The sequence below is a fragment of the Phacochoerus africanus genome, chromosome 1 (assembly GCF_016906955.1).
Source record: "Phacochoerus africanus isolate WHEZ1 chromosome 1, ROS_Pafr_v1, whole genome shotgun sequence".
Taxonomy (NCBI): domain Eukaryota; kingdom Metazoa; phylum Chordata; class Mammalia; order Artiodactyla; family Suidae; genus Phacochoerus; species Phacochoerus africanus.
The window spans coordinates 74,541,544-74,556,168 of NC_062544.1; the positions used below are offsets into that span (position 1 = coordinate 74,541,544).

The following is a 14,625-nucleotide window of genomic DNA, read 5'->3' on the forward strand; positions in this document are numbered from 1 at the left end:
AGCTCTAGTCATTAATTTTATAATTTTGTTTTCCTAAAGAAACTTATCACTAGGAGAAATAACTTCTTTTGAAATTTGTCCTCACTCCATTGACCACTGCACACCTCCTGGGACAAAAGATGCCTCTTCAGTAACATGTGCCCAGATCCACTTCTCCCTTCACCCTCACATAGTCCTCTCTAGTCTCTGTCCCCTGACCCCCCAGTACACATCCAGCTTCCCCCTACAATCTTGTTGAGTACTGCATTGCACTCACTTAATAGCTAATTGTTAAAAAACCTGCTTTTGAAGGAAACTGATGGCCAGTTTAACAAGCCTTAAGACACCATATTGCAATTCTTGCTTTTTCTGTGACTGATAAAGTGATCCTCTAAAGGCCATTAATGTCATTTAGTGGGGCCTATAAATGAAGCGAAACAAAGAGATGCACTCTTTGAAGGACTAAGGTGGCACTGCGGCCTGTGTTTTAAGAGTGCAGGGTTTTGAATAAATATCTCCATGACTGATAGTCACTGACTCTGGGTTTGCCATATTCCACAGTACCCCCTTTTAACACAAAGACTGACAGATTCTCCCAACAAAATTAATTTTAATCGACCTTCATGAGAAAAGCTCTTTGGAGGAACTCCATCATCATCATTCAGTCTGTTTGGGTTGTATACACCTGTGTCAGCCCTGTGCAATGGGTAAGTTCTCTAAAAAAAACAAAATGAGGGAGTTCCTGTTGTGGCTCAGTGGCAGTGAACCTGACTAATATCCATGAGGACACAGGTTCAATCCCTGGCCCTGCTCAGTGAGTTAAGGATCCAACATTGCCGTAAGCTACAGTGTAGGTTGCAGATGTGACTCGGATCCCGAGTTGCTGTGGCTGTGACATCTGCCAGCCATTGCAGCTCCGATTAGACCTCTAGCCTGGGGGAACTTCCACATGCCGCAGGTCTGGGCCTAAAAATAAAAAAAAAAGATAAAAAACAAAATGAGGAACTATATTGTTAATGAAAACTTTTGCACCATGAGAAATACATCCTTCAATATGGTCACAGAAGCTTAGATTTCATGTAACTTGGCCAAAGGTGAAAAAAAGCAGGGAGGGGACATTTCCTTCTGACTCCAGCTAAATCCTGGGTGGTACTTCATTAGAAATTGTGGGTCCTAAGCAGAATGCAAAGGAAGGCTTATATCCAAATTAGCAAAGTTGGTTCTTGATAACAGTTTCTGTTTTCCTTGGACAGTATTTCCTGACTCTCACGTGTTACCGGTCCTTTGGGAATAAAGCAGAAACTGTCTCTTCCCTCGGGGTAGTGATTGAAACAAATCTCTGTGTTCACAAATCAAAGGGTGTTTAATCTCCTGCAGGTCTCAAGTAGGAGCTTGTTTGGAGCTAGTCATGGAATTTAAATTGTTCCAGCCCTGGGCTTATATAAAAGTCTACTTGTTGAAAGGGTAACAAAATTGAAAACACTGGAGAATGACTTCTGGCATCTGTTCATGAAAACTAGAGTAATGTAAGGAGTTCCATTAGATAAAAAAGAGTGTGTGTGTGTGTATATATATATATATATATATATATATATATATATATATATTTATGGCTTTACAGCAGAAAGAGAGGGAACATTATAAATCAATTATACTTTAATAAAAAATTTTAAAAGGGAGTTCCTGTGGTGGCTTAGTGGTAATGAACCCAATTAGTATCCATGAGGACATGGGTTCAATCCCTGGCCTCTCTCAGTCAGTTAAGGATCCAGCATTGCCATGAGCTATGGTGCCAGTCACAGATGCAGCTCAGATCCGGCATTGCTGTGGCTGTGGTGTAGGCCAGCATTTGTAGCTTGGATTTGACTCCTAGCCTGGGAACCTCCATATGCAGGTGCACTGCACCCATGGCATATGGAGGTTCCCAGGCTAGGAGTCTAATTGGAGCTGTAGCCGCCGGCCTACACCACAGCCACAGCAACGCTGTGCCATGACGGGAACTCCAAAAGAAATTTTTTTTTTTAAAGATGTGAAGGTTATTCTAAAAGCCACCCTTCTAATATACCTAGAACAACAGCAAAAACAAACTTTTACAAATTGCTTTTCCTTTCATTCCACTTAGAAATTAAAGGAAAATTTTTCTTAAAAAAAAAGAGAAGTAACATGAAGGGTGATTGAGTGCCAGGCTTCCAGATGATCTCGGTGGCTTCCAGATGGTCCATGGTCTCTGCTCCCAAGGAGGTGGCAGCACAGAGATTGAGATGGAAGGAGGAAAGGGGCAATTTCACCAAGTGTCTGATCTCTGATTCGTTTGAGGCTTGGAATAAAAAGAGAGAGAGAGAGAGAAAGCTCCAAATAAAACACCAAGATGCCCGGAGGGAGGTGAGGCTCAGCTTCTCAGGGCAGGGAAAGGCGACACTCAGGTGGTGCCTCCTGGTCCCGTGGACCCAGGAGAAGTTGTTCACATGGTTCGCTGGCCTGAGAAAGTGACGGCTTCAGATGGAGTGCTGTGTAATTTCTTAATCTTGTGTTTGCTTACTTAATCCTTCAGTTGACTTCCCTTATTTGCTTCATCACAGTTCTAATTCTGTGAGTGTCTGCGCAGGAAAACAGATCCCTGTTTTTATTTTGTTTCTCTGCCTCCACGCGCTCATGCACAAACACGCACTCGGGCACGTGGAGGAAGATGTCATGGAGCCAGAGGATTAAGACCAGTTCTGACACATCGCACCAAGAAATGTTCAGATCTGTAACTGGAGACTGACTGACCTTTCTAAGAAAAATTCAGCAGGAGTTCACATCAACAGATGTTCAATTACCGACAGAGAACATGAGACCATTAGTCACCAGCCGAGAATGACAGGGTGGTGAGGGCTCAGGGCCAAAGGGTATTTATAGGTGCCATGGGTGAAGCAGCTGTTTGTCCCAGTTGCTAGGTGACACCTTAGGTTATCACACATCCCCTTTCACAGAAGTTTGTCAATAGGGGATGGTGACATTGTTGACTTTCTATAAAATATTGTTTGGCTTCAATTTCTAATTCCTGTTGATTAAAAATAAAATCAAAGAGTATGAGATAATGCGTTTTCTCTGGGGTAGTGTGACAATTCTCCTAAAGATCTTTGGAAATGATATTGCAATATGAGTTCTTAGGGATCTAGAAAATCTTAAAAGGGACTGGAAAGGTGTGTGGGGGTGTGTGTGTGTTTAAGAAGAAATGATAGTATGTGAAAAACCTCTCCAGTGGACAAAAAACAGAAAGGGACTGATTTTCTCTATCCCATATGAAGGCTGAATATTCGTAGATCTTCACATTCCGGCCGACTTCACAGGCCCCAGCCCTGTTCTCCATGGGTCTTGTGGATGCCCATGGGCCATGTGAGAGAAGGTCCTGGAGCCAGGGATTCAGGTGGAGAAGTCAGGCGCTAGGAGCCAAGTTTTGCCAGAAGGAACTCCACATAAAATACTAATTTCCAGTTTAGGAAACCTTTGGAATAAATGAGGCCTATTTCCTTATTACCTAATTTCAAAGGCAGTTTAACTCACCATTTCCAAGGGAAAAAATTTAAAACTATTCCATGTAAATGAGAGTTGATTTTAATATTTTTTGGTTATTTTTGATATTTTTGCCTACTATGTATTTACACATATGAAGGAGTACACACTAATTATTACAGTAGGTAATGTAGAGAAATACTCAGATAAGTGAAAAAAAATCATACATGATATCACTCGCCTGTTTTTTATTTGCTTTCCTTTGATATTCATTCATTGTGTTTCTATCCATCCATTCATTCAATATTTGATGTGCCTCAGGGAAGTCGAGTTCTGATAGCTGCTGAAGACAACCATGTCTGTGAATTCCTTCATAAAATTTGTCTCATGAGGTTGTCAGCATTACAAACTTCAAGTAACTAGAATTCATAAATTGCTGCAAAAGAAAATGATGTACTGATGAGGGTGGGACATGGTTCAGAGGGAGAGATTGAGGGAGAAGATGTACACGGTGCTTGCGATGCTGGGCCTGGCCTGGGAGAGCCCAGCAAAGGATAATGGAGATCAGGGTTATCAGTTGGCACCTGCTGTGGAATCACTTGAAGGTCCTGGCTTGGAAACAGCTGAAGCAGTGGAGAGAGAAAATAGGAATCTAAACTCCTTGGTCCCGAGCGTCACCTAGGAACCAAGGTGCCTTTTCCATCCCGCTCTCTCTGTAGCTCATCAGGATCCTCATTACTGCTCTGGTGCTCTTTCCCACTCATCTTTGAAATGATCCCGAGTTCCCTTCCAGAGAGAATTCTTCTCGCGTCTCACCTCCCATTATAAGCATTCTCAGTTCCGTTTATGAAAGCCCTTTTTCCTGTGTGTTTGTTCTGTGACCTCAGCAAGATAGTTAATGTATCTTGAACCTCAGTTTCCTCATCTGTAAGACAGGATAATAAATGGCACCGCATGAGTAGGTTGGCTGTAGGGATATTAATAGAATATGATATGAAGTTTACAGCATACAGAACAGTGCCTGGTCCCTGGTGAGTGTTGGCTACTATTTTTATTTCACACTGCCTGAAACCACCTTTACTTGAATTTTTATTGGCTGCCTTGGGTGAATTTTTGGCTCTATTTCCATCTTTCCATTCTATTAAGAACTGTCACCAAAATAAAATTATCATTCTAAAAAAACACTAATTTGAAAAGATACATGTACTCCAGTGTTTGTGGCTGCATTGTTTATAATTGCCAAGATGTGGAAGCAACCTAAGTGTCCATCAACAGGTGAATGGATGAGTAAAGAAGACGCACACACACACACACATACACATAGTGGAATATTACTCAGCCATAAAAACGAATGAAAATTTGCTGTTTGCAACAACATGGATGGACTTTGGGAGCATTATGCTAAGTGAAGTAAGTCAGACAGAGAAAGACAAATACTGTGTGATATCTCTTACAGGTGGAATCTAAAAAATACAACAAACTAGTGAATATGACAAAAAAATACATTTATAGATATAGAGAACAAACTAGTGGTTACCACTGAGGAAAGGGAAGGGGAGAGGGATATTACAGGGGTGGGGGGAGTAAGAGGCACAATCTGTTAAGTATAAAATAAGCTGCAAGAATGTATTGCACAACACAGGGAATATAGCCAGTATTTTATAATAACTGTAAATGGAGCATAACCTTCAAAATGGTGAACTCTATATTGCATACCTGTAACATAGGAATATTGTACATAAACTATACTTCAATAACAATTAAAAATTAAAAAATAAAGTGGAAAAAGTAGCAAATGAAACCCATTCATGTACTAAAAACTAAAAATAAATAATAAAGTCATACTCATCTCTGTGGAATCTTATTTTATAACTCTTTTTTTAATAGTTGTTTCTACCATATAATTTAACAATGCATTCTACAGTTCTCCATTGCCTCCCTGGAAAAATGTAGCACTTCGTTTTGTGTTGCAAATTCCAGAAGCCAAACTGAAACCAGCTTAAGGCAGAAGGGGGAATGGGCTCCACAATGAGGCATCCATGGTTGGATTTGTTTTGGGCTCGACAGAACCCAGGAGCTCAGACCCCACCATCAGATCCATTCTTATCCTCTGTGTCCACCACACACTCCTCATTCTGTCACTCTCTCCCTCCATCCACACCACAGTTCCTGTCTCTTATTGAGAATCACCTCCTCATATCTAAAGCTCAAGAAATTTGTGAAAGGATTTCAGCTTTGATATATTTAAAAAAGTCTCACTTTTTTTGCTTTAAAAATTACTTTCAGTTATAAAAACACCTTCTGACCTTTAGGTTCCCTAGTATATGCTAAGAAGATATACTGTCCTGTACAATATACAATAATGAAAAGATAGTGTCTTAGATTCCATAGGTTCTCTCCATATATCCAATTCCCAGCTTAGGGTCTGAAGTTTTTCCCCCCCAGTAGCCCTAGATTCAATGAAATGTCATTTAATAAAGGTGAGTTACTTATGTACTGAGAGCAAGAGAGAAATCATTCAGGGTCCCAGGTAAACTTTGGCTGGTTGAGTCTGTGCCTCCGTCATCTCTACGTCCCCGAGGCGGGACTGGTGACAGATTGCAGCGCTCAGCGTCTGGTGATGAAGATGAACAGGAGGAAAATGAAGCAAGAGGGGTTCTTTGTTCTCTGCCAGATTTCATTGATTTTGGCATTATTTTTTGTGGTGCTCAAAGACACTTGGGGCGAAAGAGATGAAACAGGCTGCTAGCACGTGTTCTCTATTTCAGAATTACAGTCTATTTTTAAAGAGCACCCGAGTGTCCCATTTCTTAGTCCCACAGAACCCCCTAACGGGGAGGACTGTGTGCTGCATGCTGAAACCCAAGTGCCTCTGAGGTTTGTGCATAGAGCCCTTGACCTGTGCCAAGACGGATTTGTTGTTTAACATAAACTATAAAGAATATTTTTGTTAAGTAGATTTTTTTGGTTAACTGATGTCTTTACTATATCTTTTAAAAAAATTGTATTGAAGTGTAGTTAATTTACAAGGTTGTGATAATTTCTGCTGTGCAGCAGAGTGACTCAGTTCTTCATGTACACATATCCATTCTCTTTCAGATAGATTTTCCCGCATAGATCATTCACAGAATACTGAGTAGAGTTCTCTGTGCTATACAGCAGGTCTCCGCTGGTCGTTCCATACACCTCAGTGTGCATGTGCCAGTCCCAAACCTCCAGTCCATCCCTCCTGTCCCCTCACCTGTCCCCTTTGGTAACCATAAGTTTTGCAAAGTCTGTGAGTCTGTTTCTGTTCTGCAAATAAATTCATTTGTATCCTTTTTTTTAACATTCCACTTATAAGTTTGATTTCTTTGGCCATACCATATTATGTTTGTCTTTCACTGTCTGACTTACCTCACTTAGTGTGATAATTTCTAGGTCATTTCATGTTGCTAAAAATGGCATTATTTCATTCTTTTTTATATCTGTGTTCTGTTGTGTACATATGCTACGTCTTCTTTATTCATTCCTCTGTCGATGACATTTAGGTTGCTTCCACATCATAGCTATTGGAAATAGTGCTGCAGTGAACATTGGGGTGCACGTATCTTTTCAAATTACAGTTTTCTCTGGATAGGTGCTGAGGAATGGGGTTCCTGGATCATATATGGTAGTTCTATTTTTAGTTTTTGAGGATGAGTACAGTTTTAAAGAAAAAAGGTACACAATCATATAAAAGATAGTTGTGAAAGAAAAATAAAACCATGGCTCAGTGGTTAACAAATCTGACAAACATCCATGAGGACGCAGGTTCAATCCCTGGTCTTGCTCAGTGGGTTAAGGATCCTTCGTTGCCATGAGCTGCGGTGTAGGCAGCTACAGCTACATTCCGATTTGACCCCTAGCCTGGGAACCTCCATATGCTGTGGATGCGGCCCTAAAAAGCAAAACAAACAAACAAACAAAAAACAACCATTCAGATCCCAGTTTGACCATGCGGGTTGTTTCTTGTTTGGTTCATAACACAATCACTGCTTTTTATTCCTGCATATGGCACAGTTAAATGATTTAAAATCAGTTGGATCCTTTTGGACTTGGCTTTTAAGACTTGTTAGGACTGTAGCAGCATTTAGTCTAGGATTCATTTTTCTTTGCTACTGAGGTAGGAACCTGTTGAGTAACCTCTCCCATGCATGGATTTGGAGGTTTTGCAGTCAAGTGGGTGGGACTGGGTGGCATTCCCAGCCCTGTGAGCACTGACTCTGTTCCCTCTTATCCTCTCTGGTGCCTAGGTCCTCACATGTTTGCACAGGGCACCCTCAGCTGGAGATACCAGGGGACCGCAGGTGGCCAGGCACTCTGTGCAGGATCTTGCCCCTCCACACACACACACATACACACACACACAGGATCTTGCCCCTCCACACACACACACACACACACACACACACACACACACACACACTGTCCTGGCAACGCCCGCCTCTCTGTCTCCTCAGCTTAGGTGGTTGCCAGGACCCACTTTCAGGCTCCTTCCTGTTCTGTAGCCTGACTCTCAAGGCACCCACTCCCCCATCATGGGTCACCATCCTCCATGCACGATGCCCAGGCTCCTGAAAACCCTTGCTTCAAATATTGTGTCTTCATTTTCTTTTCTTTTTTTCTTTTTTAAGTTGTTTCATATGGGAGCATAAGTTGGGTCCCTGCTATTCCATCTTGCCCAGAGCAAATTCCCCTCTTGTCTCTGTTTTTGAAACAGGAATTCTGTGTAACTTTCTCACTGAGTGTTTCTTGTTGTAACTCTCAGGATGAGAAACACCTGCCCCAGAATCACCTGAAGTCACTTGGGGCCTGCTCCCTCAGAATTTCTAGAGTGAGGCCAACATGGCTGCAGTGCCTAGGGTTCTCATACACTTCCCGTGTGGGAACTGCCTGAAGAGATTTCTTTGGCCAGACCGCCTAATGTCTCTGCCTCATTATATCCTAATAGGAAGATGGAGCAGAAAGATGTTGGCTTCACTTTCCACTGGGAAGGCAGAGCTCCTTTCTGTAACACAGTGAGGCTGCTTGTCTGAGGGACTATCTAATTCTTATGCCCTTAGAATTTCCCAGGCAGGTAGAACCCTATTGGTTCTTTGGTAAACAACTTCTTATCTTGACCATACAGAATGTCCTTTGTCAAAAATCTGTCCTTGAGTTTCTCTTAAGAAGGAGAACGTGGTTGTAGGAGTTCCGTTATGGTGCAGTGGGCTAAAGATCTGGTGTTGCCGCAGTTGTGGTGCAGGTTGCAGCTGTGATGTGGGTTTGATCCTTGGCTGGGGAACTTCCATACGCTGTGGGTGCAGCCAAAAAAAAAAAAAAAGAAAGAAAGGAGAACATAACTAAATGGAATTTTCCAGGGCCTCAGTTTGGTACTTTTTTTTTTTTTTTTTGGCTGTTTAGGGCATTACCCTCTGCATATGGAAGTACCCAGGCTAGGGACTGAATCAGAGCTACAGCTTCCAGCCTGCACCACAGCCACAGCAATGCAGGATCTGAGCCACATCTGCAGCCTACACCACATCTCACAGCAATGCCAGAACCTTGACCCACTGAGTGAGGCCAGGAGTCAAACCCATATACTCATGGACACTACTTGGGTTTGCTACCCCTGAGGGACAACAGGAACTTGGGTAGCTTTTTTGGAAAGCATTGAGCAGCTGCAGACCCTCAGGCAGAGCCCATGTGAAAGTTGCCATGGCCATGGAAGACTAGGAGGTGTGACTTCTTTCTCCAACAGTCTGGGAAGTTGGGCTGATGGTCATGAGGGAGGGACTCTTCAGGGTCCTGGCTGGAGAGTGCCATAGGTTCAGTCCTTACTGGAGGCAAGAGGGAGAGAGAAAACAGGCTGGAAGGAAGAAAGGAAAGAAAAAAGAATGGGCATTCCAACGAAAGAACCTTACTTCCCTTTGAATCTGGAAAATGCATGTTCTCTCTGAAACGAAGGAAGAAAAAAATAAACCCTGGGATACTGATGCCCGAAGCCATTGGTAGCTAATTTTCTCCCTTGGATGAGCTTCAGTCATGGAAAACCTAAACTCTTTGGTAAAGAACTTGGTAAAGATTCACACTGTTTTTCAGCCTCCTTTTATGCTGGTTGAACCTTTCACTGCATGTTGATTAGCGCCAAGGAGGGTGGGAAGAGAGCCACACACCATGTAAAAGATCCGTTTCCCTAGCATCATCCGATATTCACAGGAGATCCTTTCTCTGGTTGTGTATTTTCCAGACAAGACTCTCTAGGAAAACCTAGAGTTTCATAATGAAGCAATTCAGAGCATGTGTGTGTGTGTGCACGAGCACACACTCATGTGCATAGATGTCATCTGTGTTAATTGTCATCCAACCATCAAGCATGAATCTTACTTTCAGGTGAATGTTTGGATTCTGCACAGGAAGTGCTTTTTTTTTCTGGAAAGAGTAGATCCTAAATGTTGCCGTGTTGGTCTTGGTCAATCATACCTCATTCCCCTCATTCTAGAAAGGAGTGAGGAATAATGTCATATGTTCCTTCTTATTCTAAATTACAATATGTGGTCTCTTCCAAGGATGCCATTGAACTTACTCCTCCTTTGAGGAAGGCACATGTTTTAGAAGTCCAGTGTGCTATGCATTGCACCATAGAGGCACCTAGAAGGCACATGTGTTAAAGGGAAAAGAACTGTATTAGAAATCGGGAACCTCCGGTCAGGCTCTGCCCTGAACTAGCTGAGAAAATGTGGGTTTCACTTTCCTTGTCTATAAAAGAAGAGAGTTTGAAAAGTTAACATCAATTGTCCCATCTCATTCTAAATTATATGACTGTATTATTCAAATATATTAAATAACTGTATTACCTAAATTGAACTGTGATGATGTAAGTTAATGGTAGACCATATATAATAGAAGAGAGAAGAAAGATACATTCCAGTGATTGGATTTTTTTTTTTTTCTTTTTGGGCCACACCTGCAGCACATGGAATTTCCTAGGCTACGGGTCTGATCAGAGCTACAGCTGCCGACCTACACCACAGCCACAGCAACGCCAGATCCAAGCAGCATCTACAGCCTATACCACAGCTTACGGCAGTGGTGAGTCCTTAACCCACTGAGCGAGACCAGGGATTGAACCTGCAACTTCATGGTTCCTAGAAGGATTCGTTTCTGCTGTGCCACAATGGGAACTCCTGAATGGACAATTTAAAACTATTATGAAACTCCCAGAAAGTGACTCTTCTAGGTCCACGTTTTATTTGGTGTACATGCAGAGCGACATCTCTGCCCTTGAATTCAGATTTTCTTCTTAAATCAGGACTATCTATACATTTATTTTTATCTCAAATATTTCCTACTCTTTCCCAAACCCATTTGGTTAGAGAATATTTTCATGATTTACACAATGAATTTCTCATTTCTGTTTGTGATTGTGACAGTAATTCAGATATCTTTAGAATTGTTTAAGGCAATTTTTACTAAAACAAATATAAGTAACAGTGGAATTTATTATCCCAAAGTAATGCAGGGGAGGCTTTTTTTCAAATGGTAGAAATTTAATATAGGGGAGTGCCCTCCGTGGCAGTGGGTTAAGAATCCAACTACAGCAGCATAGGTCACAGCTGTGGATTGAATTCAATCCCTGCTCAGTAAGTTCCATATGCTGTCGGTGTGGCCATAAAAAAATTTAATATAAATGGACTGTCTTCTCATGGCTATGGAAAATACCCAAGTTGAATATTCTCATATTTCTTCTTCCCAAGAAATGATATCTGTAGACCCAGAGAGGAACAGTGCTATAGATATTCAGTTTTTGTTGGCTTGAGATAACAATATTAAACACACTAAGTTCAATGTAAGACACAAAAGGGAACATGATAACTTTTTATTGAAAAAACATATAAGGTGGATGGATACTGAAGTTTCTTCATATCCATTTGAAACCCACTATGAAAATAGATAGGATCCTTAAATATAAAATAGAAATTTGGGAGTTCTGTTGTGGCTCAGCGGTAATGAACCCAACTAGTATCCAAGGATGTGGGTTTGATCCCTGGCCCCACTCAGTGGATCAGGGATCCGGCATTGCTGTGAGCTGTGGTGTAGGTCACAGACGAGGCTTGGATCCCACGTTGCTGTGACTGTGGTGTAGGCCAGCAACTGCAGCTCTGATTCGACCCCTTGCCTGGGAACTTCCATATGCAGCGGGTTTGGCCCTAAAAGAGAGAGAAAAAGGAAATTTTAGTTGTTTCACTGTAATACATGTTAAGTTGTTTAGTTGTTTCACTGTAATACATGTTAAGCATATTAAGCTATGAAGACTTTGCTATAACATAATTGTCTCTATAGAGACAATTTAAGTTGGTTTAGTTGATTTAGTATGAGACCAAGCTTCTTCCCAATTTTAGGGCATTTACTTGCTAGGGTAGTAAAGTATGTTTACAAATGCGGTGTCACTATTGAGACCCAGATCCTAAAGGTAGTATTAAAACAAGGTCCCAGCATCTATACAAAGTACCATTGTATACTCTTTGTATACATGACTCTTTTCCATGGCTCTAACTGGCAGAAATGAGTTTCCTTGGCTCTGGACTGGGTTTGTCCACTGCCCCTCCCTATCATGAACCCAAGGTCCTGTGGGGCAGCCCAGCCTGGCCCCAGGCATTCATTCCACTGGGGCCGGGTGTTCCACAGGAGGTAGCAGGTCTTTGGCTCTAAGCAAAGAGCGGGGAGCTTTTGAGGCAGAAATTGTGTAGCTGAGGGGCTCTCCTGCCAAAGGCCAGGCTGGGCTGCCCACCCCCAAGCATGTAGGTGCCACCCGCCCCACCGAGTGCAGAGCACAGAGAGGAAGGGCAGAGCCTTTGCTTCCAAAGTAAATAAACTTCACAAGTAAATAAAACATCACAGGTATGAAGTGCACAGTGTAGGGGATATAGTCAGTAACTGTATACTACCTTTGTGACAGACAGTAATGTTGAGAAATATCAAATCACTGTTTTGTGTACCGAGAACTAACATAGTATTATAGGTCATTTATGCTTCAAAAACAAAGCAAATAAATAAACCTGTCAACTCACAGAAAAAGAGGTAATATTTATGGCTACCAGAGGTGGTAGGTGGGGAACTGGATGAAGGCAGTGAAAAGGTACAGACTTCCAGGTATAAAATAAATAAGTGCTAAGAATGTGACATACAACCGATAAGTACAATGAACACTCCAATATGTTATATATGAAAGTTAAGAGAGTCAATCCTAAGACTTCTCATCACAAGTGTATTTCTCATCACATGTATATTTCTATGTCTCTAATGTTGCGTCTATATGAGGTGAGGGCTGTTCACCAAACTTCCTGTGGTTATTATCCTTTCATGAGATGTGTAAGTCACATCATTATGCTGTACACCTTCAACTTATACAGTGCTGTAAGTCAATTATACCTCAATAAAACTAGAAGAAAAAAATAAACTGAAGCAAAAACTAAAGTAACGTATGTATTTTGGCTCTAGGATATGACGTGAGACATACTCATGTAAAAATATTATTCATTCAGTTAAAAGCATGATTATAAAGTGTCAAGGAATTTTCAAATCCAAGCCATATATGTGCACATGTATAGTTTTCAGAACAGCAATATATCGATTCTCAGATAGCCAGCACTTAAGCTAAGAAATAGAACATAACAAATATCCAAGAAGGTCCCACTTGCATCATGTCACATTTGCTACACACCCCCATCTTAGGGAGCCCCTCTGCTGAATCTTTTTTTTTTTATAATTTCCTTGCTTAAATAACTGTTAGCTTCGTGTGATTTTTGAACCTTATGTAAATCAATTCATGCTGTGAATATTCTTCTGTAATTTTTCCACTCAAAATTATGATCCTGAGGTTCATGTATGAACATGGAGTTTGAGTTCATTCATTTCCATTCCATCTTTCACTGTTTGAACACAAATCACTTTATTTGTTCATTTTCTTAATGGAAGTATATTCTAAATTTGCTTCAAAATACAAAATATTCACTCATTCCATTGGAATCATTAAAATAATGATAAATAATTCCATTATGCTTTTTGTTGATTTTTGTTAGAATTATATTTGCCAAACAGTTTAACCAAATCCTGAAATACTACTCAATATGCCTAGAGAGCAAAAATTAAAATCTGATTCTGTCATCTTTACGGTCCCATTACACTGAGCAGTAGCCTAGCCTACCCTTGCCAATTTGTAAGAAGTCTGTGTGGTTCCGGAAATGAAGCCACTGTTTAATAACTGTTTCAGCTTTTACTCTCCTGGACAAAATCTTTTCCCATTAAGCTGACTTATTGGCAAGATTTTGTTATAGATAGTGGACTCCTAGCCACACACTTAGTGTTTCTTTCTTCCTTCCTCCCTCCCTTCTTTCTTTCCTTCCATCCTTCCTTCCTGTCCTTTTAGGGCCACACCTACAGCATATGGAAGTTCCCAGGGTGGAATCTGAGCTTCAGCTGCCAGCCTACACTACAGCCACAGCTACGCAGGATCCGAACAGCGTCAGCTCACAGCAATGCCAGATCCTTAACCCACTGAGAGAGTCCAGGGATCAAACCTGCGTCCTCATGGATACTCGTTGGTTTCATTACTGCTGAGCCATGATGGGAACTCCCTAGTATTTCTTTTAATAGATCTGAAATCACTTACAGAATTTGCAAGCCTAGTGCTAGATTTGGTCACCAAGGTAAACAGACTTGCACAGAGATTCAAGAGTGGGTGGAGTTAGTGAAGACAGAAATCGACAGCTAAATGTCCCCAAAAGTTCATTTCTTACAACAGTCAGGAATTCATTTGGCAAATGACTACCTACCAGAGTAACATCCACTTGGACACCTGGCAGGTCAAGGACTCTTGGGTAGGTAATTAGTCGAGGCCGATACAACAAAGGAGAAGGACAAGAAGTATTTCTTTTTTCTTTTTTTTTTTTTGGCTTTGTTAATGCTATTGTACTCACTTAAATCTGACTTCAAATTTATATTCAAAAGGAAATTTAATTATTTAACTTACAAATTGCCTTGGTGTTGAGTTGAAAGTATTAAAAGTAAACAGTCTCTACATGCACAGTTTCTGGGTAGTTGAATATCTAAGGGACAAAGTAGTTTTGATTTGTCTCAGGGCTGCTGGAG

General features: G+C 41.2%; 1 protein-coding gene and 1 long non-coding RNA gene across 3 annotated transcripts in view; one reads left to right on the forward strand and one right to left on the reverse strand.

Moving 5' to 3' along the window:
* Positions 1 to 14,625, forward strand: part of RETREG1 (reticulophagy regulator 1) — a 151,929-nt gene that overhangs the window by 120,113 nt on the left and 17,191 nt on the right. The gene's annotated exons all lie outside the window — the stretch shown is intronic.
* The window catches only part of LOC125120090 (uncharacterized), a 39,692-nt gene continuing 28,798 nt past the window's right edge, over positions 3,732 to 14,625 (reverse strand). Inside the window, exon 3 of the long non-coding RNA XR_007133243.1 lies at positions 3,732 to 4,399. This is a non-coding gene — a long non-coding RNA (uncharacterized LOC125120090). The remainder of the gene's footprint in view (positions 4,400 to 14,625) is intronic.